This window comes from Desmodus rotundus, chromosome 10 (genome assembly GCF_022682495.2).
Source record: "Desmodus rotundus isolate HL8 chromosome 10, HLdesRot8A.1, whole genome shotgun sequence".
Lineage (NCBI taxonomy): Eukaryota > Metazoa > Chordata > Mammalia > Chiroptera > Phyllostomidae > Desmodus > Desmodus rotundus.
Genome location: NC_071396.1, coordinates 51,197,532 through 51,225,249, shown reverse-complemented (window position 1 = coordinate 51,225,249; position 27,718 = coordinate 51,197,532). Strand labels below are relative to the sequence as shown.

At 46.0% G+C, this 27,718-nt stretch overlaps 2 long non-coding RNA genes across 2 annotated transcripts in view; both read right to left on the bottom strand.

The window, feature by feature from the left end:
• Positions 1-8,072, bottom strand: part of LOC139440318 (uncharacterized) — a 56,240-nt gene extending 48,168 nt beyond the window's left edge. Inside the window, exon 1 of the long non-coding RNA XR_011650471.1 lies at positions 7,917-8,072. This is a non-coding gene — a long non-coding RNA (uncharacterized lncRNA). The remainder of the gene's footprint in view (positions 1-7,916) is intronic.
• Positions 8,073-14,024: 5,952 nt separating this feature from the next.
• On the bottom strand, positions 14,025-27,407 carry LOC123478165 (uncharacterized). Its single transcript, XR_006653299.2, has 3 exons — positions 27,025-27,407; positions 26,464-26,648; positions 14,025-14,363 (listed from the first exon to the last, which is right to left on the bottom strand). It is a non-coding gene; the product is annotated as an uncharacterized lncRNA (long non-coding RNA).
• Positions 27,408-27,718: the final 311 nt, after the last annotated feature.

Sequence of the window (27,718 nt, the reverse complement as noted above, 5' to 3'; positions counted from 1 at the left end):
GCATTCCAGAGCCGCAGGCCTTCACCTAGGAAGAACCTACTCCTAACATGGACTGATTTACAAGGGGGCTCCGGAGCAACAGCGGGATTTCCTTATTTATAATATGGTAGTGATGACCCCAACCCCAGAGCAGTACCAGGAGGCCTCACAGTTATCACAACATGGACAAGATCCTTTGTTTTTATGACTTGCTCACCATTTCTAACATATTTTGCTGTTACCATTTCCTAAGTTGCTTTTCTTTGGGGGCAGACTGGAAAGAGACAGCCTGCAGTGTTACTTCACTATTGTCCAAACACTGATTTTGGAGTTGGCTTTCCAAATAATTATTAGCCATCCCCTATCTCAATCACCATTTTTTTGTTTGCCAAGGAGTTCTACCAGGCCCTGAGCCGTCCTCATAGAATCAACACATGACTAAATATTAGAGCATGTCTTTTGTATCAACACTTTGGCTTGTGGCTTTAGAATAGCCTCTCTGTGGAGAACACAGTAACACACAGCTTAGAAATGGGACCCTTCCTGAAGAAGGGTGTCAAAATGCACGTGGAAGGCAAAATATAATACTGGGCCCCTAATTTTTAGAGGAAACATCCTTCTTTTTATAGAGGGTCCTCAAATAAATGAATAAAGACACTCTAGTCTCTGAACCAGCGATTTCACCTTTAGGGATTTACCCTACAGATATATACTACTGCTGGGATGCAAACAAACAAAACCAAACTAATTTTATACACATAACTGAATACCACACACACACGTATTGTAGCATTTGTTTATAACAGCTATACAGCATACATATTATATATAAAACACACATGTACACATATATATTTATATAATACATAACATCCCAGAGGTCCACCAATATGGGAATAATTAAATAAACCATGGAATTTCCAAACCATGGAACCACTAGTATTTGACTCTTAAGAAGAATGAATTAGAATGATTGGGTTGGCCAAAAAGTCCGTATGGTTTTTTTTGTCAAATAAGACACATTTTTCATTTTCACCAATGACTTTATTGATTTGGAGATTTTGAGTACGTTGGCTGTCTCCTGCTATTGGCTTCTAGTGGGTAGAGGCCAGGGGTGCTGCTCAACATCTTCCAGTGCATAAGACAGCCCCACAGCAAAGAAGTATTTGGCCAAATGTCAATAGTACCAAGAAACTTCTCAAATCACTTTTGATACATTCGATCAGTCACAGCACCTTCCCCATACACTGCATGAATCTGTTTTGCATTTCAGTTGTGTTTTTACCTTTCTTGAAATAATAAAGCATAATATGCGAAAATGTCGCATATCTTCTTCCATCTTCAATATTAAAATGCCTGCACAAAAATTCACCAATTTTGATAAGTTTTTTAAAAAATGTACACTGATATGACAACTGTCACAACACAAGCTAACAAAATTGTTTCAAATGAAGCTAAAGACAACTACATGCTACGAGAGCCGTCGTACAGAAAAAAACATACCAGACTTCTTGGCCGACCCATTATATTTTCTATGCATATTTAACAATGAAAATTAAAACCCTTGCTAATCATTTTTGGGTGAAGTCTGCCACATGTCTTCTAGGAGAAAAAAAGTCCATTTCTTAACTCATTGAGCAGGAAAGCCATGCTTGCAGCGGCTTCCAACAGCCGAGTGATCCAACTATCACTGAGACCACAGGTTGTTGCAGGTGCCACGTGGACAAACTAGCGGCAGGGCAGGATCCACAGTTGTGAACAGTCGCATGGGTTCCAGGCCATCCTGAGCGAGGGCCCCTTTTGCAGCCTTTATTAGTCATGTATGGTGCTCTGCAGAAACCAGAGGACTGCCAGCGTGCGGGACTCCTCATTCTGATCCTGTCTTCAGCTTCTGGAAGGGACTCCCCGAGGGTGGACCTCAGCCTCTAGTCTGACAGCTGACAATGCCAGCAAATGCTGACCACAGCCCCCTTCCCACACTGCCAGGGGAAAGGCACCTCCGACTTCATCCAATGATTCAGGTCAGGGCCTCTGGTCAGTACCCCGCCTAGGCTATCTGAAAGCCAGTCCAGGCAGGTGAAGGTTGGATGGGAACATCTGAATTACATCTAGTCACTGGGACACACAGAACAGCATTGTAACTCTGGAACTTCAAATGGCTAGCCCTCAAAGTGACAATGGAAAGAAAATGAGGCCCAGCAAGAGGGAGGATCCACAGAGGAAGCAGCCGTGAACAGAATGGTAGGGGAAAGGGAAGAAAGCTGTTAACACAGTAAGTGAGTTGGGGAAATGAAAGGACAGGTTAGAGCCTGGAGGGAGAGAAAAGGGATGAACTCTGCCCCCTGCCAAGTTGAGAGGACACATTAGAGAGGAGACTGGTGCATCTCTCCCAACAAGCCTGACAAGGCCACTTCCCAGGCCAGGTCCCCCACCAGCACAGCCCCTGAAAGACCGGCTCTGCCTGACTACCCTGCCCCCACCATCCCCCACAAAGCATTAGATTAGGCCTTGTAGGGAAGTTGAAATCTCGATGGCTTAGAAAGAGGCCCCTACAGCTTAATGTGCTGGTCATTTAACTAAGCACTCCTGGTTCCTGTCGCATACCATGTCAGCCCGTCTTTGCCCCACCATTAAAGTGTGCCCTCCTGACCCCTGGGGGAAGCAGCAGCTCAGCCAGCCCTGCAGGGTGGCTCTTAATGGTCAAGAGTGACTTTCACTTCACACCAGCAAGTACCACTCATGTCTACCTACCGTGTGCAGCACCCTAAGAGACCAAGGACAACCACTGCCACCCCCCCCACCCCCGTTCCCTGGCAGCTCACTCTGCTCTTTCTTCTCTTCATTTTCATAGGATTTTTAAAGAAACAGACGTTATGGACAACAAAGATTAGAAAACACAAATTACTAGATGATATCTTCAGGTTTCTGTCATTGGTACTATCCACAAAAAGCTACTACGTATGTGGAAGACAAGGGGCTCAAAGTATGGGGCACTGATGAGTTAAAAAATACTGCATCCACCCTGAACTAAAACCTGGGTTTTCCAAGAGCATTTGTGCACAGAAAGAACAATATTCCACAGCACCGGTGATGTCACAACCCTGGTGAAGGGCCTAGAATTTAACACAGTACACAGTCTCACCGCCACTCAGGCCTCCGTTTGGCAGATTTCATATAAAAACAGCAGCGGTTTCTCACTGACTGCACTTATTTCTTTTTAGTTCCCAGATTCTTCATTCTGCTGTGTTCCTAGTTTTGCAGAGCCACATGGAGTTTCAGAAGATGGGACTGAAGGGGCGCCCTCTGAAGGCCTGCCTACCCCCAAACCTTCCTACCACCTGCCCCTGACGTCTGAAAAAATCCACTTAGTGAGCCCTATCTTTGGCTGAAGGCAGTATTTTCCCAAGTAGTGCGTGTGGCATGATTTGGGAACAGTGGACAAACAACTTAATTTTAATAACTATACCTTCTATTTGTGGAAGGTGATAGTAGTTTCAATTGAAGGCAATGATACTTTTTCCCTTTTAAATATATTTTTTAAATGTTTAAAAATGGGTCAATTTAAAGAAAAATGTTAAATATAAGTCAGATGGCACACAGAAGAAAGAAAACACGCAGGGGGAACACAAAGAAAGTGAGAGAAAAACAGATAAAGCACCCACTTCCAAGCCCCTTGCTTCAGAACGCGACCGTCCCTCACTGGAGTTTCTCTCACTGCCACCAGATAGCAAAGATGGGCAAGATTTAGTTCAGCAAAGTCGGCTGGGACAGAAGGATGTAGAAACTGGATCAGAGATAGAAGAATCACACTGGCCTTAGAGAGGGTGTTGTTGAGGAGGAAAGGCCAAGGATGGAGGAAGAGGGGGAAGTGCAGGGTCTCCAGGAAGCTCACGAAGCTCCTGGCAGCAGGAAAGCAGTATCAGGCTTAATAAAGGGACTCATGAGCTAGGCACGTTCCTAGAAAAGTCCCACTCTTCACACTTAATCTCCCCAATAATCCTGCCCAAGACTCTGAAAGCTGACTGGTAAAGTAGTGAGGGCAGCACCAGATGTAATATGGCAGAAGTCTAACACCAACTCCGGGAATTTTTCTCCCCCCAAACCTTCACAGTTCAATTGTTCCCCACCCCTTCCTTTCTCTGAACACTGGCCACGTGGTCAGATAATTTTCAGTAATGGTGTATTTTCTGGACCAATTCTCTTGAGACCAACTAATGCTTCTTTAGCATCAATTGTTAGAGAATGAATGGTAGGCACCAGTGAGTAAGGGGTTACTCCTCAATGAGTAAATGCAGGTAAATCAAACCCTCCCCCCACCGTGACCCCAACACTCCCTTCAACTATTTAGTTGAAAGGGTTCAGAAAAATATATATCATCCCTTGTCTTCAGCCAAGTCATACCACACTGGCTTGCTGACTGCAGAAACTATTCAAACCATTTGCCTCCCTTGCTTGAGGCCTAAGTCAGTGTGAATATTCCACGTCTCCTAAAAACTTCGAAAAAGAAGTAATCCCAAGCTCACTTCCTTTTGAAGAGCCCTTTGTACTATAAGTGCCCAAAGTGGTGTAAACCTTTTTGGCTGAAGGGTCAACTCATGTCCCATCCCCTCACTTCTGTGTACTGCTGGTTTTTAATTGCTGACTCCCATTTTATAGCCAAGCCAATTAGTAGTGCAGGCCAAGCGTGGGGAGCCTGAAAGCCTGGAACACAGCACTCAGTCTGAGAAAAATAGGAAGCTTCTCCTTCGCCTGTCAGAATTTTGCTCAAGTGAGAACTATGCCCAGCCAACAGATGTCAAAAGTCTAAGATGCGAATATTAACAGTTCCGTACAGTCTCTGGGAACATCAGCAAGCGCGTGAATCTCCAATGGCTGACAGTAGGCCTGGTGGACTGACATAGGATAGGGGAATTTTAAAAAATGACTATTTCACTCATTCAATTTAGTGAGCTTTATTACCAACTTGTCTTTAATGAGCTTAATAATAAATTCCTTTAGGGCTGAAAGGACCGCACCTTTCAGGTTACTGATTTACTCCAGGCACGGGTGAGAGTGGGGAAAAGTCTGAACTGATTTACACGTGAAGTACAAACAGGCACTTGCCCTCAGGCCTGCAGATCTCGATTGTAGGCACACTGGTAACCGAGCGGGAATACTCAGGAAACGCCCCCACTCCCCCAAAGCCTTAGGGTTTGAAGGAGGCTTTCACAAAAACTTAGAATGCTCAACTCCTTTCCATTGCACTGCGTCTCAGGATTTACCGTTCATCCAGAATTAAAGTATTTGGTTTGGATGAATTCAAACTTTATATAAGCTTCCCATTAATTCTCCTTGGTACCTCTGGGAAGGGAGTACTGACCGTTCATCATCCCGTTTCAAGGTCGAGGAATGTTTCAGTGCCAAGAAAGGAGGGCCCTGCCCAAGGCCTTGGGTGGCAAAGGTGCAGGCCCAGAATGCTCCGCGGAAGGTCTCTCGCCCTAACCCTAGTCCTGCCTGTCACCTGGACCCAGTTCCCCTTCAGGGAGGGCATTTCAGTTTCTCAACAGAACACCCAGCCCCAGTGAGCCCTATTTAGGGAAACACTAATATTTTTTTTCCTGACCAGAAAGTCTTAAATTCTCTATCATTGGGAAAACTTGTAGTGGCAGCAGGAGTGACTGAAAGCGGAAAATTCCCCCAAACTCTTGGCCTACTTAACCAGCCTGAAAGCACATAGTTTTATAGTGTTTGGGGGAGAGGACGGCAGGCTGTTTGTTTCCAAAGGAAGCATGATTAGTTGGCTGGTTCAGATATTTCCAAAGCGATTTAGAAAATGGTTAACAATTCAAAAAAAAAGTATGGCCAAGAAATGTAATATCCAGCGATTCTGCAAAGCCCCCTAAAAATCACTGTTATAACAAGGGGTGGACAGGGGCAGGGACTCATTGATAAGTGGTAATGTATGGTAAACGCATTGTTCGGGTGACCTATCTTAAGACTTCTTTTCCGGAGAATGACTTCATTGATCTGACTGGAAGCTCATTGGAAGTTCGCTCTCCCCAAATGCCACCACTCTGGATGGGCCCTCCCTGGAGTGCTGGGCAGGCTCTACATTTACATACAAACCAGCTGCGGCCGGTTCCCAAGTTCTCTGCAACTCCCTAAACTGCACAAAAAGTCCGACAATCACAAAACAAGTTGATGGGAAAGTTCAGCTATTTCACTTCCTCCCAGAAAACAGAAGTTCCTAAGGTTCAATATAAAATGGACATCGGCACATTTTGGGGGGTCACAGAATCAGTAAGTTCCAGAGCTGGGAAAAACCATAAATCACCAGAATCATTCCTCTTCCGTGATTAAAATAGTTTGTTTCAGGAAGGTAAGACAAAATGGCCAATTAACACGTAAGCATTCTGACGCTGGGAAGCCCCGAAGCTGAAGGGAAAAGGTAGAAAGGGGGAACTCTGTTCCACAATTAACAAAGAGCAGGGGACTCCTTTCAGCTTCCCCAGTGCCCACCCATACTCATGTTTTCGGCACTGATGATCCTTTAATAACTTACTCCCATTAAATCCACCCGCCACTTGGGGTTTGGGTTTCACCCTGGGGACAGGAGGTGTTTGTAAGACAGTTTGAAACCTCTGATGAAGGACAATCCAATTACCGAGCAGATATAGAAAGGGGCAAAAGTAGGTTTACAGTCGTGAGTACATGAAACACAGTTTACTCTTTAATTATTATTTATTGTGCATTGTACTATTTTCCACACGAACAACTGTAAGCCTACTTTTGCCCCACCCTGTAGCAGGGTGCAAAGCTCTCAGGCAGTTATTAAATCTGGCCAAACGAGATAAGAAAATGAGCTGCAGTTGGTGCTTCCTTTCTCTCTAGGACGGCGTTTTTGTTTTAATCAGCTAACAATCACTGGGGTGGACAGCCCCTGGCTGCCTGCACCCCCATCCGCCTGTTATAAATATTTCATACACAGGGTTCGCAGAATCCCATCACTCCAGAGTTCCCGGTGTTGTCACCTCTTTCCCAGGTTGTCACAACAGCTTCCTCAGTGTCTCCGCACCCCGGTGACTCCCGCTACCCCACTCCAGCCGCCGACTCCCACAGCACACGAACGTTCGGCTGCGCGCTCCGGAGTTTTCCTAACCCGCGCTAACCTACTTCTCCGAACGTGTCCCCCCCACAGCTCCAGCACCGTCCGCCAGTCACAGAACCGTCTCTTTCCCCCCCCAGCGCCAGGACTCCGGTCTCCTGCGGGGCCTGCCCGCTCCACTCTTCCAAGTCCCCACGGCGGCTGGGAGAACGGTCCCCGCTCCGCAGGCTCCGCTCCGATTTCACCTCCCCCAGCAGGTCTCCGCGGTCTCGGCGGTCGGGATTCCTCTCCACCGCAGCGCCCGGCCAGGGCGCCCTCGGCCCCAGCTCCTACCGCCGGGCTTCCGGGCGGCCTCCCGCCCCCCGCGGGCCCGGCTCCAGGCACCGAGTAGGTCCCCGGCCGCGCCGCAGACATCGCAGCCCAAGGCAGGGAGACGCAGAAGCGCCCCGCGGGCGTCCCCCGAGACGGGGTGTGGCATCGGCCGCTCCCGGCCCGTCGCCTCCTCCACCTGCGAGACCACTCAAGCCAGGAGCCCCTCAGTCCGCCGCCCTGAGGCCGGCCGGGCGGCGCCCGTCCGGCTCCCCCCGCGCCAGCCCCGGCCAGCTGCGCGGCGACCAGGAGCCTGAGGCACAGCCGGGGGTGCGGGTGTGTGCGGGTGTGTGTGAGGGAGACACCCAGGTGGGCAGCGGGCCGGCTGCTGCCGCGCCCCCGCCGGCGCCGGCCCATTCCGCCCACAGCCCACCGCTCTGGGGGAGCCCTCTGGGGCGCTCGGGGACGCGCACTGCCCTGCAAGGGCCCCGCCCGCGCTTCGCCCCCCGGGGTCCCCGCTTAGCCGGGCGCGGGGCAGCCTCACCTCACCCTTCAGCCGCGGGCTGGGCACCGGCTGAGTCCGGAGCGGACGGGACTAGGCGAGACGGCACAAATAGCTCGGCACTTGCCTCCGAGTGAGTGAGAAGCCGCAGCGCGGCGGACGTCACGGCAGTCCCAACAGCCGCGAGCGGCGAGTCACCTGATCACCCTGGCAACGCGCGCGGGGCGGGGCGCGGCAGGGGGCGGTGTCACAGCGCGGGCCCCGCCCCTGGCCTCGGGCCTTCGCGCGCCTGGGGGAATGTTGCACAGCCGCCGGCGCCGCGGGGACTGCAGATGCGGCTCCGGCCTCCCTGCTGCGGCCTCTGAGCTGGGCTAGAGGCGTGACGCGCAGACAGGGCTCTCCCCTTTAAGTCGGATCAGTTCTCCGAGACACCAGACGATAACACCCTCTCCGCTGCAAGTGCCTGGAAGGCAAGGCATGTGTTCCCTTGGTACCCGGCTCACCGCGTGGCACACAGGGTTAACTGTGGGCTGCTCCTCCTCGTATTGTCTAGGCTCCAGGTGTTTACTCCCCGAGCTGTACCTGGGAGGACTGGGGCTGAGGCTGATACCTGCATTGCTCTCTGTAACTTTTCCCCCATACACCTCACAGCAAATGGGCAGCGTTTGCTGGAGGATGTAATCATACTTCCGTCATTCAGGAGAGGAGAGGGGAGGGGAGGGGCTGGAGCCCAGGCCCAGCCCTCCAGTCCTGAAGGCCTCCTCCTTCTCCGATCCCAACTGAAAGAGAAATCACTGAAACACTCCCAGAGCAAAGCCTAGGTAGGACAAGCCTGCAAGTCCTCCTGAAAAGAGTTTTTGTTTTTCATTTTAGAAATTGATTTTTCCTTCAAATTCTTCCCCTTGTTTGCTACAATCGTATGCCCACACCTCTCCACTAATTTGAAAAGATATGTGTGTCCCACCACGTTCACTGCAGCATTATTTACAAGAACCAAGATATGGAAACAACCTAAGTGCCCATAAACTGGTACATATAGACAATGGAATATGACTCTGTGACTTTCCGGGCTCAGAATAAAAAAGTTGATACCCCATAGAAGTCCCAGTTTGAGAACCACTGCTTATCTCTTCCCTTTTTCCTGAGTTTCATTTATATTTTACTCTTCTACACCCTGCACCGCCATGGAGGTTTCATATATGTTGTCCTTCCCTCTCAGGGATTACAACCCTTTATGGGATTGTAAACCAAAAAGTTGTTTATAATCAACTTCTGGTGAGAACCTTTCAGTGCCTGGCAATGGGCAACGCCAAGGTGATTGACGCATCGTCCTTGAAGATCACGAGTTTATGAGTAGTGTCTCATATCCAAGTACCACATGTCCTGTTTATTATTTACTTAATAGTTTAAGTGACACTTTTTTACTTTTATACATTTATTTTAAAAATACTAGTGTACAAAGGAGGGGGGAGAGTTGTAAAAGGTACAAGAGAATCATGACTATAGCCAGAAGGAGTTGTACTAACAGGGGAGAAGAGATTGAAAATATGAGTCCAGGGCCTGGAGGGGCAGAGATCAGCAGTCAGGGAGATGGAGGGAGGAGGGGAGGGGCGGCCAGACCCTGGGTGTTTGACAGATCTGAGGAGGGGAACTCCGAATGGAGATCAGGGAGGGCCGGGAGCAGAGTTGAGTCAGAATGGAGGGAAAAGTGCTGGGAGCAGAGTGAGGGGAGAAGGGATGGAGAGAAAGGAGAAGCAGTTGGAAATTTGGGGAAAAGTTGCTGAAAGGGAGCATAGTGAGGTACAGAGAGACCTAGGAAGGGGGGCTGACAGCTTTAAAGGAAGGGGGCTGTGAGCTTACAGAAGTGAGGACTGTGGAGAAGGAGGAACAGGTGGGGAGAATCTGGTGTAGGCTAACATTTCTGTCTCCTCTGGACCAAGAAGTAGGCAGTGTCCCTCAGAGGCTGGTAGGGGAGCACAGCATTGTCTGTGAGCATCTGAGGGAGGTCAGTCACACACACCCCAAATCCATCTCTGGACCATCAGGGGGAGGTGGGCAAGAATCGTCCTTTGCGGAACACTAATGCAGAGGAAAGAGCAGGGAGAGTCCATCCATAACTATACTCTGACACTAAGGCTTTTGGACCGGAAAGTTTTCCAGGCCCCTGGGGGTAGGCATATGAGGCTCTAATCTAGGTAGGTCAAGGTGAGGATGGGGGTGGAAGGCAGGGATAATTGTCTTGGAAGGGAGGGAAACTTCTTATGGCAGCTGGGGCACATGGGAGTCGGCTGTGCTGAGGGAGAAGAGATGGTAGGACATGTTTTCAGACATGCCCTTGGCCACTTCCCTTTTACTGAGTTGATTGCGTGTGAGAGGACATAACTGTCAAATAAATGGTTGTGTCCTACCCTGTCACCTCTACCTTCACCGTGTGAGTACAAACTCAGGTAATGTTGCTGACAGCACCCTAGAACCAGAGATGCGGCTGGGGAGTGCATCCCGCGTGGCTCTTTTCTAGGATTTGAAAACCTTAAGTCCCAGGACTCAGCAGTGGACCAGATGTAGAGGTTGCCAGAGATTTACCAAGTTTCTTCACAACAGCAGTGTTTCCACTCCTAGAAACACAGAAAAAGGTCTGTGTGGAAGGTCCTGACAAAGTGCATCTTCTGTGATAGTCCATCAGCCGCAGAAGCTGTAATGAGTTTTCAACATTTGTGATCCAAGAGAGCCAGCCACCCAAGGACTGTGGAGGCGACACGATGCAGCAGTTGGGAGCCTGTGCTCTGAGATGTATCCATTTTGTGACCTCGGGCAAGTCACCCACCTTCTTTGAGCCTCAGTCTTATCTGTAAAATAGGGAGAATAACACCTACCTCACAGACTATCATAAACTCTAGGGGAATTCTAGGTCCACAAGAGAACCCAGATTCATAATTTCTCAAAAGGCTATTTTAAAAGTTTTTATTGGTTTTTAGAGAGAGAGGAAGGGAGAGAGAAGAAAATAACATTGCTTGGTTGCCTCCCATACACACCCTGACTGGGATCAAACACACAGCCTTGGTATGTGCCCTGACTGGGGATCAAACCCGCAACGTTTTGGTGTATGGGACAACAGTCCCACCAACTGAGCCACCTGGCCAGGGCTCAAAAGGCCATTGTAAAACCATTGTATTTTCACTGCACTCCATTTGTTCACTCAACCTTGGGTGGAAAAATATTTCTTGGATGCCTATTGTGCACTCAGCACTGTGATAGATACGACAGGAGCATGTTCCCTAACTTGGTCCTCCAGGCATCTAACTCCTGATAGGAAAGCAAGATGGTATGAGACCTCTGACGACCCCTGTAAGATTGAGTACTGAACTGTGTCATGCCCTTCTGTGCCCTCAATGTTCACGGTAGGGAGGCCATGCCCGCTGCACTGGTGACGGTGGGGTGCATAAAGGGAAGGGTCTACAGCAGAGCCCTGAAAGGCAGGATTTGGAGGAGTGATGAGAAAAGGCAGCTTTCTGGGTCGTGTCAGCTGGACAGCATGTGCACCTGGGGCAGGGCTCAGGAAATATTTGCTGAAGGAATGAATGACTGAATGAAGGAAAGAATGAACAAATAAAGACAATGAAATTAGAGAACGGTGGTCATGAGACCAGCCTAATTAGCCTACGGAAACTAAGAACTGTAAGAAATAAGGTAGAGACCGAGCAGGTTATGGAAGAGCTTTTGAGACAGTAGAATCTTCTAGTAGGAGCATAAGATTTGGAGCCAGAAAGACGGGGTTGCATTCAGACCCCGTCACTTATTGGCCATGTGACCTTGAGAGAATTATGCAACTTCTCTGTGCACTAGTTTCCTCATCTGGAAAATATTGGGGATAATGTTGATTTCTACTTTATAGTGTCATTTGAGGATTAACTGAGATAATGAGCATGAAACCTAAGCATAGTGCCTGGCACATAGTAAGTGCTCCAAACCGTTGGCTTTTTATTAAGGGCCAGGAAGAAGAGGATAGATTCAACACGAAAACTATAGGGGGACCTGGCTGGTGTGGCTCAGTGGATTGAGCTCCAGCTTGTGAACCAAAAGGTCACTGATTCGATTCCTGTTCAGGGCACATGCCTGGGTTGTGGGCCAGGTGCCCAGTTGGGGTGTACCAGAGGCAACCAATTGAAGTTTCTCTCACACATTGACGTTTCTCTCACACATCAATGTTTCTCCCTCTCTTTCTCCCTCCCTTCTTCTCTCTCTAAAATAAATAAATAAATAAAATCTTTTAAAAAAGAAAACTATAGGAGACCACTGAAGCTCCCCGAAGTGGAACGGGATGCAGTGTTTTGTGAAGAATTCTTTGGTAGCAGAATTCAGGCTGGTCAGAAAGGAAAGGGGGGCCATGGCAAAGGTGCAGTCCCGAGGGGTGAAGAAGGGCTGATTACAGACTGGAAACAACTCCTTCTGAAAGGAGAAAGCCTGCCCCGCTCACTCACGCATGTGCGGAAGTCAGAGCCTGGAAGGAGGAGGTGCTCGATCACCTGTTCACAGAACCTCTCTAAATGTTGCACGAGTTGAACAACCTCTCTTTGGAGCTCACAGGCCCAATGAGAGCAGTAGTAGAATTCCCCGGAGCAAGGACAGGCAGTTTTAAAACACTGGAGAATTCCACGAAGACCTGGCCTCTGGCCGATTTCAATGTCTCCCCTCTTTCCTGCTTTGGAAGTAAACAAAGAACACACATCAAAGGAAAACCAGTGAATGTGGCCAGCAGATGCATGAAAACTAGCAAGGAATGGCCACATTCTTTTTCCATGTCAGGGTATCAAAGAAAGAAGGAAAAGAAATTATGCTTCTTTGTTTCCAAGCTTCCTACTCTGCCTGATTCTAATGGAATTTGAGGTTCATGTGAAGGAGAAAGAGGCAAAATCATCAGTTTGCTTCTGGCCATGGTTCAAGGTTTGGATTGCACCTGAGCAATGGCTCTCACAGTTTTGTCCCTCTTTTTCTGGTCTACATTTTCAAATTCCAATTTGCTAGTCAGGGATGTCTCCATGAGAGTGACTAAAACGTCATTCAGGTTGGTTTAAGAAAGAGGGAGAGAGAATTCATGGGCTCACGAAACCAAAAATCCAGAGACAAATCTGAGCTTCAGGCAAAGTCGGATCCAGGCACTCAAACACTGGCACCAGGAATCTCCGGTCTTGCTCTCTCTCTCAGCTCTCTTTCCCCTGCATCCTCAGGCAGTCTCTCTGAGAGTATCAGAATTACATTCCTCCAGTGAAAAGTCCCAGCAGACAAAAGCTTTCTTTTCCCAACAGTACTAAGAAAAGTTCCAGATTGGAGACTTAGTGTTTGCATTGGCTTTGGGTAACTCTTTTTTTCCCCCCTCTGAATGTGTGGCTGCAGCCAAGGGATATGACACTGTGGCTAGGGGGTGACACCTCCAGAGCTGGGGGTGAGGTTAGCACCCCCCACATCCCATATTTGAAAGTGTGGAAGAAATGGCTTTCTCAGGAAAGTCTAGTTACCAGAGCTAGGAGGAATAGATGCAGAGCAAATAGAAAACACAGCTGACCCCTACAGGCCACAGATACCAAAACCACAGCCCATGGAAGGCACATGTAATACAGTATTCCAAAAGGCTAACCTTGAATCCACTTAGAAGTCAACTCACCTTCTCCTGTGTTTCCCAGGAGAGTGCATCCAATGGAGGACAAACTCCCGGCACTCAGAGGGGCATCCTTACTGAGATTGTGGCATAGAACCTGCCGTTGGTTTTACGTAGGTGCACTCCCCTCTCTTAGAAGTATTACTTCTGAAGAAAGCGCTTTGGAGAACACTTAATGCTTTCAGTGTGCGTACAGCACCCTGAGTTCTGAGAGTCATCCCATAAATGCGTACGTTTATAACAGTGACTTTCTGAAGCACTGACTCCTGAAGTGGCCTGGCATTTGGATAATGATCTTAAAAACCCAGCCATGGAGAAGAGTATGTTTTTCTCCCAGGCTGTGACTCAACTGAGTAGGGCAATGACGTTCCCATCAACTCTGAAGAATCTCCTGGCTTTTTAATATTTTGAAAGAATATGAAAAAAAATCAACACGCAAATTAGAAATAATCAGCCTATAAGTATATTTACACTTATATTTATAGAATAAAGCAACCATAATTTAGTACATAGCATATAAAGAATAAGAACTCAGGAGAACATTCAATTCACATATTCATTCAACACAATTACCGAGTGCCTACCATGTGCCAGGGAGGGTACCAGGCTCTGAAGACACAGGAATAAGCAAAACAGATTTTTAAAATCCTTGCTTACTTGAAGCTTGCATTCCAGTAGGTGTGGCTATCTGTATACTATCTTCAAGTCTCCTCTGTCATTGATAGGAAATAGCCAATACATCAATAAACATACAGGGTAAATTCTCAGTGAGTGCTTCCTCTAGGCTGGGCTGGCTGGGCTTTCTGCCAGGGCTCTGCCTCATTATTCTCTTCTTCCTAGGGATTCAAAACAGGTTTCAGAGAGACACAGATGCCTGGTCAAACACAGGAAGGAAGTGGTGCAATCAAGACTGAAACTCACACCTCCATATCTGCTTTTTAACTTGTACCCTCTCTTAGGGTGTGGATGGGGGATTACGGGGAGGGGTGGGGACTATGGCAAACTGGACAACAAACAATGCAAATGGAGCCACTGCTTTCAGCTCCAGCCACTTGTCAAACGGGAACGTGGCCTAATATGACCAGGTTTTCTGATTTTTCAGGAGAAGCCAGCAAGCAGGATTTTGATGTGAAAACCAATTTTTAAGACACGGTGAAAGGCAAAAATAATCCATGTGGGCATAATTCAGGCCCCAGGCTGCCCCTCTGTTGGATGTCCAACTGTGCCCGGAGGGCCCCTGGGCAGGTTGGGTTCCACAAAGCAGCCCCGAAATGAAATATGGTTAAAACCCCGCAAATATAGCTGTGGTCCTTGCACAAAGTATTTATTTCTCAGGTTGATTTTATAAGGCTAAGGTAGAAACAGGGTGCCCTTGTTTACCAAAAAAGCAAAGTCCTTAATGAAAGGTAACAGCCAGGGAGCAGCTGGAGCATTCCAACCCCCCTACTGTGGGGGAGGAGGTTGGCAGAGAACCATCCTACGCTGGGTTGACAGGCCGTGCTCATCTGAAAGGGAAAATTTAACTTTAGGGCGGGCTCTGTGTTACATCTGAGGTCCTAATAATGATCATTATTCTGTCAGCATGCAAGACGTGGTTCAAAATAATTCTCCTAAAAGTCACATTCTACTGGCTTCCTGGCCCTCCCTTGCCTCCTCTGCCCAGGGCCTCCCACGCCCACTAAACCTTTCCTCTCTCCCACTTCGTTTGCCAAGGGGCGGCAGCCACAGAACAAACACATGGACTGTCATCAGTGGGGGTCGTCTGTGATAGGGATGGCGTTGGTCCCTGGTGGTGGCAGAGTCTCTTCTGTCTTGGACTTTGGAGGGAGTGAGGGAGCTCAGAAGAGCTTTCATGTTTAAAAAAACATTTGCACCATTGATAGACAGAAACTGAAAGACAATAATTTTACTTAAAAAGTGTAAAGGAGTTCCCATCCTTCGGATCTTAACAAGATCAGAAAACCCCTGTTTACTACAAGATTGTTTCAGAAAGGGAAGTAAAATCTGGCACATGAAAATCCCATTTCTATCTGCTCTCAAGATAGTAACTTTGCAGCCATATGCCATGTGTATTTCATCACAGCAAAACAGTATGTAGTGCACCGGGGACAGATTTGCTGCCACTGCCGCCGCCGCCGCCACCTCCTTCTGTTACTTGGATAAAGCTAAGGCATGTGGTGGCATCTCTGTGAGATTCTTAGAAGTACTTTTCCCTGGAACCCTACAACAGGAGACTCTAAATCCCAGCTCCTCTGGGCCTGGGGAGGCTTTTCTTTGGAAAACACACATAGTAAGGATTTAGATACCTTCTGAAAGGGTAGGACAAAGAAAGCTTGTACTCCCCCCCCCCCCCCCCCCCCACCGCTTCTTTGCTTGAAAGATCATTTGAGATTAAGAGATGAAGCGATTTCTCCCACTCAGGGAGGCAGGGCAATGCTATGCTTAAGAGTGTCCAGAGACCTGGGCTCCAGCCCTGGTTCCCCTAGATCCTTGCCTCAGAACTCAGAGCAATTTGCTGCTTCTTTTTGGGCCTGAGTTTTCTCATCTGTGACTTGGACATAATAATATGTCTGACCACAGGGAGCTATTGTGAAGGTTCATTGGTGAGACGCCATGTGTGCAATGGAAGCTGCTCTCTTTGCACAGAGCTTGCTGTCCAGTTCACCACAGCCTCCGTGAATCCCCATTCTGCCCCCCAACCCATACCTTAAGAGTGGGTACACATCAAAAAGCAGATATATTCTCCGGGCTTGGCCCTGCCACTTATTTCTGTGTGTGGCTCCTTGTGACCAGGAGTCACACATGATGACCAAGGCCACTCTTCAGCTGCACCAGTAAAAACACAAGTTACCTTTGCTCTCACTACATTCGGAGTCTTATTTTAGATGCCAACTTTACCTGAATTTCTGGGCTGCTTAGTCCAGATGAGAGTGTGGCTCTCCTGCCTCCTGCTCCAGGCCCCTGGAGAGGCCCTATTGGCGTCTGCATCCAAGTGGGAGGGGCACTTTGTACATATGCAGATTCCTGGGCCCCATCCTAGACCCACTGCTTCTGAATCAGTGGGGCCAGGGCCTAGGAATCATCAGGTGTAACATGCTATCTGAGGGAGCGGATGCATGTAAAAGGTAGCTTTTAGGGCCCTCCTGTTCCTGAAACCCTGACAGGTCCTTACCTCACTTTGATTTCCCTCATGTGTCCTGCTTAATTGGACAAGGCAACAAAAGCAAAAATAAACAGGTGGGACTACATCAAACTAAAAAGCTCTGTGCAGCAAATGAAACCATCATCAACAAAATGAAAAGAAACCTACTGAATGGAGAAATTATTTGCAAGTCATGTAACTGATAAGAGGCTAATATCCAAAATATATAAAGAGCTCATACAACCTAATAGCAAAAAAAAAGCAACCTAATTACAAAATTAGGCAGAAGATCTGAATAAACATTTTCCAAAGAAAATACAAATGGCCAACAGGTACATGAAAGGGAGCTTAACACCACTAATCATCAGGGAAATCAAAACCTCAATGAGATATCACCATACGCCTGTTTGAATGGCTAGTACCAAAAAGATAAACAAGTGCTGGTGAGGGTGTGAAGAAAATGGACCCCCCGTGCATTGCTGGTAGGAATGTAAATTGGTGCAACCACTATGAAAAACAATACGGAGTTTCCTTAAAAAATTAAAAATAGGTGCTGGCCAGTGTGGCTCACTTGGTTGGAGCATCATCCCATAGACCAAGAAGTCCAGGTTCAATTCCTGGTCAGGGCACATGCCTGGGTTGTGGCCAGGTCCCCAGTTAGGGGCGTGTGAGGGGCAACTGATTGATGTTTCTCTCCCTCTCTTTCTCCCTCCCTTCCCTTCTCGCTAAAGATAAATAAGTAAAATATTTTTCAAAAGAAAAAAAAGAAGTGGTACATATATGCAATGGAATATTACTCGGCCATAAAAAATGACATTTTTGTCATTTGCAACAACATGAATGGAACTTGAAGGTGTTATGCTAAGTGAGGTAAGTCAGAGAAAGACAAATACCATATGGTCTCACATATATGTGGAATTAAAGAAAAAACTAATGAACCCAAGCTCATGGATACAGAGAACAGATTAGTGGTCGCCAGAGGTGGAGGATGGGTGGTAAAATGGGTGAAGGAGGGGTCAAAAAGTTCAAAATTCCAGTTATCGGTAAGCTATAGGAAGTTATATACAGCATATTGATTATAGTTAATAATACTGCATTGCATATTTGAAAGTTGCTAAGAGAGTAGATCTTAAAAGTCCTCATCACCAGGAAAAATATTTTTTGCAATTGTATAATTATGAATATTAACTAGACTTTTTTTAAAGAAAATACTAATTTTATTTTTTAGAGAGAGGGGAAGAGAGGGAGAAAGGAGGGAGAAAAGCATCGATGGGTTGCCTCTCGTATGTGTCCTGACTGGGGACTGAACCTGAACCCCACCCAGGCAGGTGATCTGACCAGGAATCTAACTGATGACCTTTGGCTTTGCGGGACGACGACCAACGAACTGACGCACGTTGGTCACGGCTTAACTAGACTTTCTATTGTGGTGAGCATTTCACAATTTATGTTGTGCACCTGAAAGTAATATAATGTTGCGAGTCAATTATACCTCAATAAATGATCATTTATGGTCTTCTGGTGCCACAAACTCTGCAAATCTTTTCCTCAACCTGTTTCTCTCACGTGTCCTGCCTAATTGGACCATCATCCCCCAGGGGAGCCAGGCCTACAAGCCAGAAGAAACCTGGAAGTCCCTGGGCTGAGGATAAGTACCGATCACCTCTTAGCAGTCAAGCACCTCTCCCTGCCCCACCTGCCCCTGTCCAGCCTTTCCCATTATCTCACATCAGAACCAGTGGTCTTGCTCTCCAGCTGCCAGCTGAAATGTAAACCTGGTTCTAATACTCCCTTACTTAAAATTCTCTAGGGGTTTCCCATACCTGCTGGACCTAGTCTGAGGAGGCATTCAAAAGCCTCAGCCCTCCTGCTACTCCCTCTCCTGCAGGGACATTTCCATCTAGACTTCAGCAGGGTGGATAAAAGTAGGTTTACAGTTATTCATATGAAAAACAATACAATAATTAACAAATAATAATACAAGAATAAATCTGTGTTTTATGTACTCACAACTGTAAACTTACTTTTGCCACACCCTGTATTATGCAGGTCTTTGAACGTCTCCAGGGCTGCATCCCCCTGGGGTTCTGTGGACACGGTACTGAAGTATCCTTTCTCCTCTTTCTACTAGAAGTATTAGAAGTATTTCTACTAATAGAAGTAGAATTTCTACTACTAGAAGTAGTAGAAGTATTCTTTCTACTCTTCACATCATGGCTGAAATCTCACCTCCTCTGGGAGACCTTCCCAGATGTTCCCAGGTAGTGCTGACTACTTCCTCCTATAGCCCTGTACACTCTCCAAATGGACCCGTATCACCCATGACCCTGCATTGCCTTTATTTCCTTATGTGTTTATGCCCCACTAGTACAGGAGGGATTTGCATTTTATTCACTTCAAATTCCAAACCTTTATCAGGGCTGATAAGGTCTTGCAAGATCTGGCTCTAGCCTACCTCCCCACCTGTCTCCTACCTCTCTCTGCCCCACCCACATTGCCCGTCACACCGGCCTTTGGACCGTTCCCAAGATTATCAGGTTCCTTCCTGATTCTGGGTCTTTGTTCCTGCAGTTACCTTTTCCTGGAGTGCCCGCCCTCCCCTAGATCTTCCCACAGCTGGCTCTCTCTGGACATTCAGATCTCTGTTCAGATGTAATCTCTTTAGTATGGCTTCCTTGGCCAACCAATCAGAAGTAGTCTTTGTTCCCCATTATTCTTTCTTATAATACCATATTTTCTTCCCTCTGCAGCACTTATCATAGCTACAGTTAATTTTACTTTTAAAATCATCCTTATTGAGGCTAATTGCCTGCAATAAAAGGCATCCGTTTAGGATATACAGTAAGATGAATTTTGACAAATACCTATGTATACCCACCACTCTATTCAAGATACAGAATATGTTCATAACCCGCCCAATTTTCCTGATTCCTCTTTCTAATCAATATGCCCCTGCCCCACAGCCAGCTCTACTCTCTGTTCTAGAACTTTGCTTGTTCTAGAACTTCATTTAAATGTAATATTACAGTACGTACATCTGGCTTCTTTCACTCAGCGTGTTTTGGAAGTTCATTCATGTTGTAGCATGTATCAGTATCTGTTTCTTTTTATCCTGAGTAGTAAGCTATTGTGTGAATACACCACAATTTATCTATTCCCTTGCTGATGGACAGCTCGGCCATTTCCAGTTTTCGGCTATTATGAATAAAGCTGCTTTGGCAATTCATGTACAAGTCTTTGTGTGGACATATTTTTCATTATTTTCAGATAAATACCTATAATGGAGATTGTTGAGTACATGGTATATTTAACTTTATAAGATACTGCCAAACCTTTTTCCAGAGTGACTTTCCATTTTACACTCCTGCCAGCAATGTAGGAGGGTTCCAGTTGTTCCACATGCTCGCCAACGCTTATTACCACTCTTTTCAATGTTGGCCATTCTAACGGGCGAATGGTGTTATCTCTTTGTGGTTTTAATTTACATTTCCCTAGTGGCTCGTGGTGTTGAACAATGTGTGTATAGATATTCGTATATCTTCTTTAAAAGTATTTGTTAAAATCTTTTGCCCATATTTTAATTTGGCTGTTTGTCTTATTGCTGAGTTAAAATATTTCTTTATATGTGGTAGATACAACTTACTAGTCAAAAATATATGTGTTGCAAAACTTTCTTCACCCTGGCTGGTGTGGCTCACTGGATTGAGTTCTAGCTTGCAAACCAAAAGACTGTCTATTTGATTCTCAGTCAGGGCACATGCCTGGGTTGCCAGCCAGGTCCCCAGTTGGGGGCGCGTGACAAGCAACCAATCCATGTTTCTCTCCCTCTCTTTCTCCTTCCCTTCTCCTCTCTCTGAAAATAAATAAATGAAATCTTATAAAAAAACCCTTTCTTCTAGTCTGACTGACCTGTTCACCTTCCTCATGCTGTTTTTCCCTCCTTTTGTAATTAGTTCTTTATGTGATCTAGGAAGTCTCTGCCTATCCCAAGGTCACAGAGACTTTTGCCTATGTTTTCCTTTAGACTTTTTATAGTTTTATGTATTAAAAATTGAGGTTTTTTATCCATGTCATGTACATGGTGAAGCAGGGACTGAAATTCATTGTCTCCCATGTGGATATTCTATTATTTCAGCACCATTTGTTGAAAAGTCTATCCCTTTGCCTACAGTTAACATTTTGCTTCCTTTTATTTTATTATTATTTATCTCTCCTATAAGCCTACAAGTCCCATTTATTTGTTCTAATTTAATCTGAGCTTTTTTCCATCCCTGCTATCTCTTTGCAGGTACAGAAAGTGGAGACGGGGCTTGCTTGCGAATTAATTCCAGACATTATCCCAAGCAGCAGGAGTAGGGGCCAAGGAGGGTGGAATAAGAGGTCAGGGAAGCTGGCACAGACGGTGTGACATGGAACTGGTCACCGTCATGGGCACACCTAGGGTTCGATCGAGCTGCACCTGCTGAGGAGCAGTGTGGAGTGAATCTCAGAACTGTCCACTGGGTTTCAGAGAAGGGGCATGCCCCAGTGGGGTGAACTTCTCCAGAGTTCCAGGCCACAGTGCTTGAGTGCAGACAGAAGACCTGGGCAAAGCAAGAGCTATGAGTAGCGGCTAAGCAAAGGGGCTTCCACCTACTCCGAGCTGGCTGCCATGGTGACAGTTGAGCAAAAGGTGGGCCAGAGGATGGGAAGAGGTTCACAAGAGTTTTTCAATACACAGTCAATCAACAAATATTTATTAAGTGTCTCCTGTGTGCCAATCACTGCGTTAAGCACCGGAGATAATCATCAAAAAGCCAGTCCCTGTCCTTATAGGGAAGACAGTAAACAAATCAGTAATTGATACACATTTTATGAAGCAGAGATAAGTGCTATGAAGAAAAATAAAACAGGGTAAGAGAATTGTGAATATGGGCGGAGGGGTGAGGCTCATTTTGACCATCAGGAACGCCTCCGAGGAGCTGACCGTAGACCCAGAGGAAATGGAGTGAGAAACAGCCATGTGAATACCCGGGGTGAGAACATTCCAGGTGGAAGGAACTGCAAGTGAAAAGCCTTGAGGGACAAAAAGTTCAGGGTGTTAGAAAAACAACAAGGAGTTCACTGTGGTTGGAGCAAAGTGAGGGGCAGAGTGGAAGGAGGTCAGGAGAGAGGTCTGGCAAACTTCAGAAATGAGTTTGAGTTTCACTCTGAATGTGATTAGGAAGCCACTGGAGAGCTTCCAGAAGAGTTATAACTTGGTACCATCTATGGTTTAAAGGTTATGTGGGGTACCATTACCTAGGTATTAGAATAGTTAAACACTTTTATTTTAGAAAAGAGCAACTGCAACTCTCATACATTGCTGGTAGGATGCAAAATGGTACAGCCAATTTGCAAAAGAGTTTGGCCATTTCTCATAAAGATAAACTGGCGCCATGCAGCCCAGCAATCCCACTACTAGGTATTCACCCAAGTGAAATGAAGCTCAAGTTCACACACAAACCTGTACACAGATATTTACAGTAACTTTTTCACATGCACCCAAAACTGGAAGCAATTCAAAGATCTTTGACTGGTACATAGCTAAACTGTAGTCCATCCATATAAGAACACTACTCAGCAGTAAAAAGGAAGGAACTATTGATAATACACTCAACACAATGGAGAGACTGCAAGGGCATTGTGCTTAACAAAAAAATCAATCTCAAAAGTTTACGTTCTGTGTGATTTAATTTATATAACATTCTCAACATGACAAAACTCTAGAGGTGGAGAACAGATTAGTGGTTACTAGGGGACAGGGAGGAGACACAGGGGGGCATGAAATGAGTGGGTGTGAGTACAAAGAGGTAGCAGTAGAGTTCTTTTGTAGCAATGTGACAGTTTTCAATCTTGATTGTGGTGAACACGAATCTATGCACAGGGTTGAAGTGCACAGAACTATACAGACACCCATAGACAAGTGAATGCAGGTCAAAAAAATGGTGAAAACTGCGTAAGGTCTGTAGTCTAGTTAACAGTAACCCATGCAGTGTCCTGGTTTTGGTATTTCACTACAGCTCTGCATAAGCTTTATATAAAGCTCCGTATATATGCTCTCTATAAGATGCCACCACTGTGAGAAGATGGTTAAAGGGTACATGAGACTATTATTTTTCAATGTCCTGTGAATTATTTCAAAATTTCTATAATTATTTCAAAACTAAAAGTTTAGAAATAAAACCCTAGCAGGTGGGTAAAGAGCTATAAGCCCCCTCCACCTCCGCTTTTTTGAAATTAGGGACATTTGCAAATGATGAGTAAAAGATGACATTTGGAAGTTACTGCCAACTTTCTTAGGTGTGATAACATGCTTATCATATGTCCTCATTTTTTATTATTATATTGTATTGATTATGCTATTACAGTTGTCCTGATTTTTCCCCTTTTTCCCTCTCCACCCAGCACCCCCACTCCCTCAGGCAGTCCCCACACCATTCCTCATGTCCGTGGGTCATGCGTATAAGTTCTTTGGCTACTCATTTCCTATACTGTACTTTCCATCCCCATGGCTGTTCTGTAACTACCTATTGTACTTCTTAATCCACTCACCTCCTCACCCATTCCCCCACACCCCCCTCCCATCTGGCAACCACCAAAACACTCTCTGTGTCCATGATTCTGTCTCCGTTCCTCTTGTTTGCTTCATTTGTTTTTAGAGTCAGTTGTTGATGTGTATTTTTGCCATTTTATTGTTTAGAGTTTTGATCTTTTTCTTAAATAAGTCCCTTTAACATTTCATATAATAATGGTTTAGTGATGATGAACTCCTTTAGTTTTTGTCTTATCTGGGAAGCTCTTTATCTGCCCTTCCATTCTAAATGATAGCTTTGCTGGGTAGAGCAATCTTGGCTATAGGTCCCAGCTTTTCATGACTTTGAATATTTCTTGTTAATCCCTTCTAGCCTGCAAAACTTCTTTTGAGAAAGCAGCTGACAGTCTTATGGGAATTTCCCTGTAGGTAACTAACTTCTTTTCTCTTGCTGCTTTTAAGATTCTCTCTTTACCTTTAACCTTTGGCATTTTCATTATGATGTGCCTCAGAGTGGGCCTCTTTGCATCCACCTTGTTTGGGACTCTCTGTGCTTCCTGGACTTGCACGTCTATTTCCTTCACCAAATTAGGGAAGTTTTCTTTCATTATTTTTTCCAATAGAGTTCCAATTTCTTGCTCCTTCTCTTCTCCTTTTCTCACTCCTATGATGCAAATATTGGAACACTTGAAGTTGTCCCAGAGGCTGCTTGTACTGTCCTCATTTTTTTCGATTTCTTCTTTTTGTTGTTCTGCTTGGTTGTTTTTTGCTTCCTTATGTTCCAAATCATTGATTTGATTCTTGGCTTCATCCACTCTACTGTTGTTTCCCTGTAAATTGTTCTTCATTTAAATTAATGTATCCTTTGTTTCTGACTGGATCTTTTTTATGCTGCTGAGGTCCTCACTGAGTTCCTTGAGCATCCTTATAACCAATGATTTGAACTCTGCATCTGATAGATTTCTTACCTCCATTTGTCTAGTTCTTTTTGTGGAGTTTTGTTCTGTTCTTTCATTTGGGCCGTGTTTCTTTGTCTCCTCGTCTTGGCAGCCTCCCTGTGTTTGTTTCTATGTATTAGGTTGGGCTGCTATGACTCCCTGTCTTGGTCGTGTGGCCTAATGTACTAGGAGATGTCCTGGAGGGTCCAGTGGCACAGCCTCCCCTAATCACCCAAGCTGGGTACTCGAGGTGTGCCCTTTGTGTGGGCTGATTACATTCTCTTCTTGTCACTGGGGCTTGGTTGCTATTGGCAGATCAATGGGGGGATTTTACCAAGGCCATTCAGGGGCAAGGATTGTCTGTGATCACTGACCACTAACCTCCACCCTCCATGGAGGATCAGCTGTGCAGGAGCAGGGTGGTGGTGCTCCAACATTGTCTGTAGTTGTCCACCGGGTGCACAGGTCCTGGGGTTTCCCGGGTGATGCAGACCAAGGTCAGCCCCCACCTGTGTTCTGCCTGGGGCCACCCTGCCTAGGCTATAGAGCAATCTGAGATGGCTGCTACTCATGCTGGACTTGGAGATTCCCAGGCAAAGCCAAACTGTGAATCTAGTCCAGGGGTGTCAAACTCATTTTCACCGGGGGCCACATCAGCCTCATGGTTGCTTCAAAGGGCCGAAATAATTTTAGGACTGTATAAATGTAACAACTCCTTAACTGTTAAGGAGTTGAAATTACATTTGACCCTTTGAAGGCAACTACGAGGCTGATGTGGCCCCCAGTGAAAATGAGTTTGACAGCCCTGATCTAGGCTATCTGGTGTTAATGCTGTGCCTGGGGCCACTCAGCAAGAGATACAGAGTTGGGGCATGGTGCTGGGGATCACTGAGGTCAGCTGTTGAAAGGATTAAGAAGTTGTGAAGCTTGAACCCAGACCAGCCATTCATATGGAAAAGCTACTATTAACAGCTGTCTGGGGTGGGATGGAAGAGTCCACCTTTCTGTCTGGGGAAAAGCTGTCCCCTGGCTCTTGCCTTGATGCCAGCCACTTCAGTTTCTCCCTCTGTACCACTGGTGCCTTTCCAGCTGCTACTCCAGTGCCGGAGCTCAGAGGGCACTCCAGAACTCAATCCTTGCTGATGTTTGCAGCCACAAGTTATGGGACTTATCTTCCTGGCACTGGCATCCTGTGCTGGGGGGCGTGGTATGGGACTGGGACTCCTCGCTCCTGAAATATTCCTCCTGAATCTACCACGTGTATATGTGGGACCAGCCTGTTCTGCGTTTCTATCTCTCCTACTAGTCTGGATGGATGTGTTTTCTTTAATTCTGTGGTTGTCAGATTTCCATTCAGGTCAATTTCTGATGGTTCTTCAGTGATGGTTGTTCTACAATTTAGTTGTAATTTTGACGTGGTTGTGCGAAGAGGTGAGCTGTGTTTATCTGTGCTGCCATGTTGACCTGTCCTAATTTTTAAGTGTATATGCTGAAGTTTCGGATGTAAAGTGCCAGGACCTACAACACAGTTTTAAAACATTTCAACCAATATGTGCCCATGTATACATGTCATTTTAAAATATGGCAAAATGTGAACAATTATTGAATCTGGGTGGTAGGTTTGTAGATGTTCACTATATTATTGTTTTAACTTTATATTTGAAAATTTTTATAATAAAAAGTAGAAAGGAAGAAAAAAGGAACAAACCGTCAGCATATATTATGATATAAATGAATCTCGAAAGCATTAAGGTAAGTGAAAGAAGCCATACTCAAAAGGACACATACTGTAAGTTTCCTTTTGGAAAAGGCAAAACTATAAGGACAGAAATCAGATGGTGGATGCTGGTGTCTGGGGTGCGGGGATGCTGATCACTACAGAGAGAGAGGAAAATTGGGGGATGTGATGAACATATTCTATATTTCAATTGTGATGGAGGTTAATAACCGTGTTTGTCAGAACTCATAAAACTGTACATTTAAAAAGGTGAATTTTAATGGAAATTATACCTTAAAAAAAAGCAGAGGAAAGTATGATGTGCAGAAGAACCATTAAAAAAAAAAAAAACAAGCTACATGAGAACAAAGATCTTATCTGTCCGGCTTGTTCGTTGTGGTTATAACACACTTGGCATGTAATAAGCACTGGGTAAATATCAGCGAGTATGTGCAGTGAGTTTCCTCCCAATAAAACCGCTGTTTCCAGGGACCCCGGGCTGTGTCGTCCCACGTAACGCAGGCTGCACAGAGCAGCTGCTCCATGGCTCTTTGTCGAATGGGTGATTTGGCCTTGTCTTACTCACATGGGTTTGATGCTTTTTCTTCTGCATCATCTGGAACAGTGAAGTCCTTTGGTGTCCTTTACCCTGGTGCTCTGGGCTGGAGGGAGCTCTGTGGACCACGTAAGGGATCAGCAATAGCTCCAGGAAGTGGCACATGGCTGCTCCAACAGCAGCCCAGGTAGAAACATTTACCTTTCTCCTGAGACCTGTAAAGCAAAACCACACTTCCATCTCTAAGCTGCAAAGCCTAGTTCATTTTAAAAAGAAGGGAGACATTAGAAATTCCCTTTGCAAACATAAAAATGTCACTTTGCTTTCTGATGTAACAATAAGTACTATTTGCCTTCTCAGTGCTAGGTGCTTTTATAGGCACCCTGTTGTCCTCACAGCACTTGAATATGATGGCTCTGGTTAGTTGTCCCATTGTACAGGTGAGATAGCTGAGGCTCAGCAAGGTAAAGTGGCCTGCCTTTGGCCATATATTGGGGTGCTCTGACAGCTGACCCTGCACTTACCTGCTCTACTGTGAGGCCTTTCACAGAGACCTCACCCCACCCTTTCTGCCACTAGCTGTACTCCTACCTGGGGGTAGCCTGTATGTAGAGTTCCTGTGGGTCCCACTGTATACCACATGTGCCATGGAAGTCTCTTCCTCTGGGACAGAATGGATGTTCTCTCTGTAGAAGGGTGAGTGGGTCTCATTTAGGTCAAATATAGAAAGGAAGGGGAGGGGCGGGGGTGAAGGGAGGAAGGGGAGGAGAGAACATGCAGAAAACAACAGATGCTCCTTGTAGCTTAAAAAAAAACACAGGCATTAGAGAACACAGATTTTTATCAGAGTCTGTTAGAAGGGAGGAGGGGAGGGGAAGGCTGGGGAGTAAGAAAGGGCTTCTAGCCAAGACCTCAGAATTGGGTCTGGGGCCCAATGATAGAGGCAAAAAGATGGCGGTGTTGACAATAGTCACAGGCACTGCGCAGTAGGTGCTGAGCTAAGCACTCCGTGTGAATTACGTCGGGTAACTTTCTCAGTAACTTCTTACACTTAACTATTATTTTCATTCCCACTTTAGGTTATGAAGCTGAGGCTCAGAAGGTACACACACCAAATCACATATTTTCATATGTACAGACTCATATATAAATACATTGAAGGAGGTCAGGAAGGGCACACTTGAAAGGAACAGTAGTATTTACCTGGGGGCGGGTATGTGCAAAGGTGAGGAGCTTTAGCTTTTTATTGCAGTGTCGTATTTTTTACAACGGAAATGTTAATCAT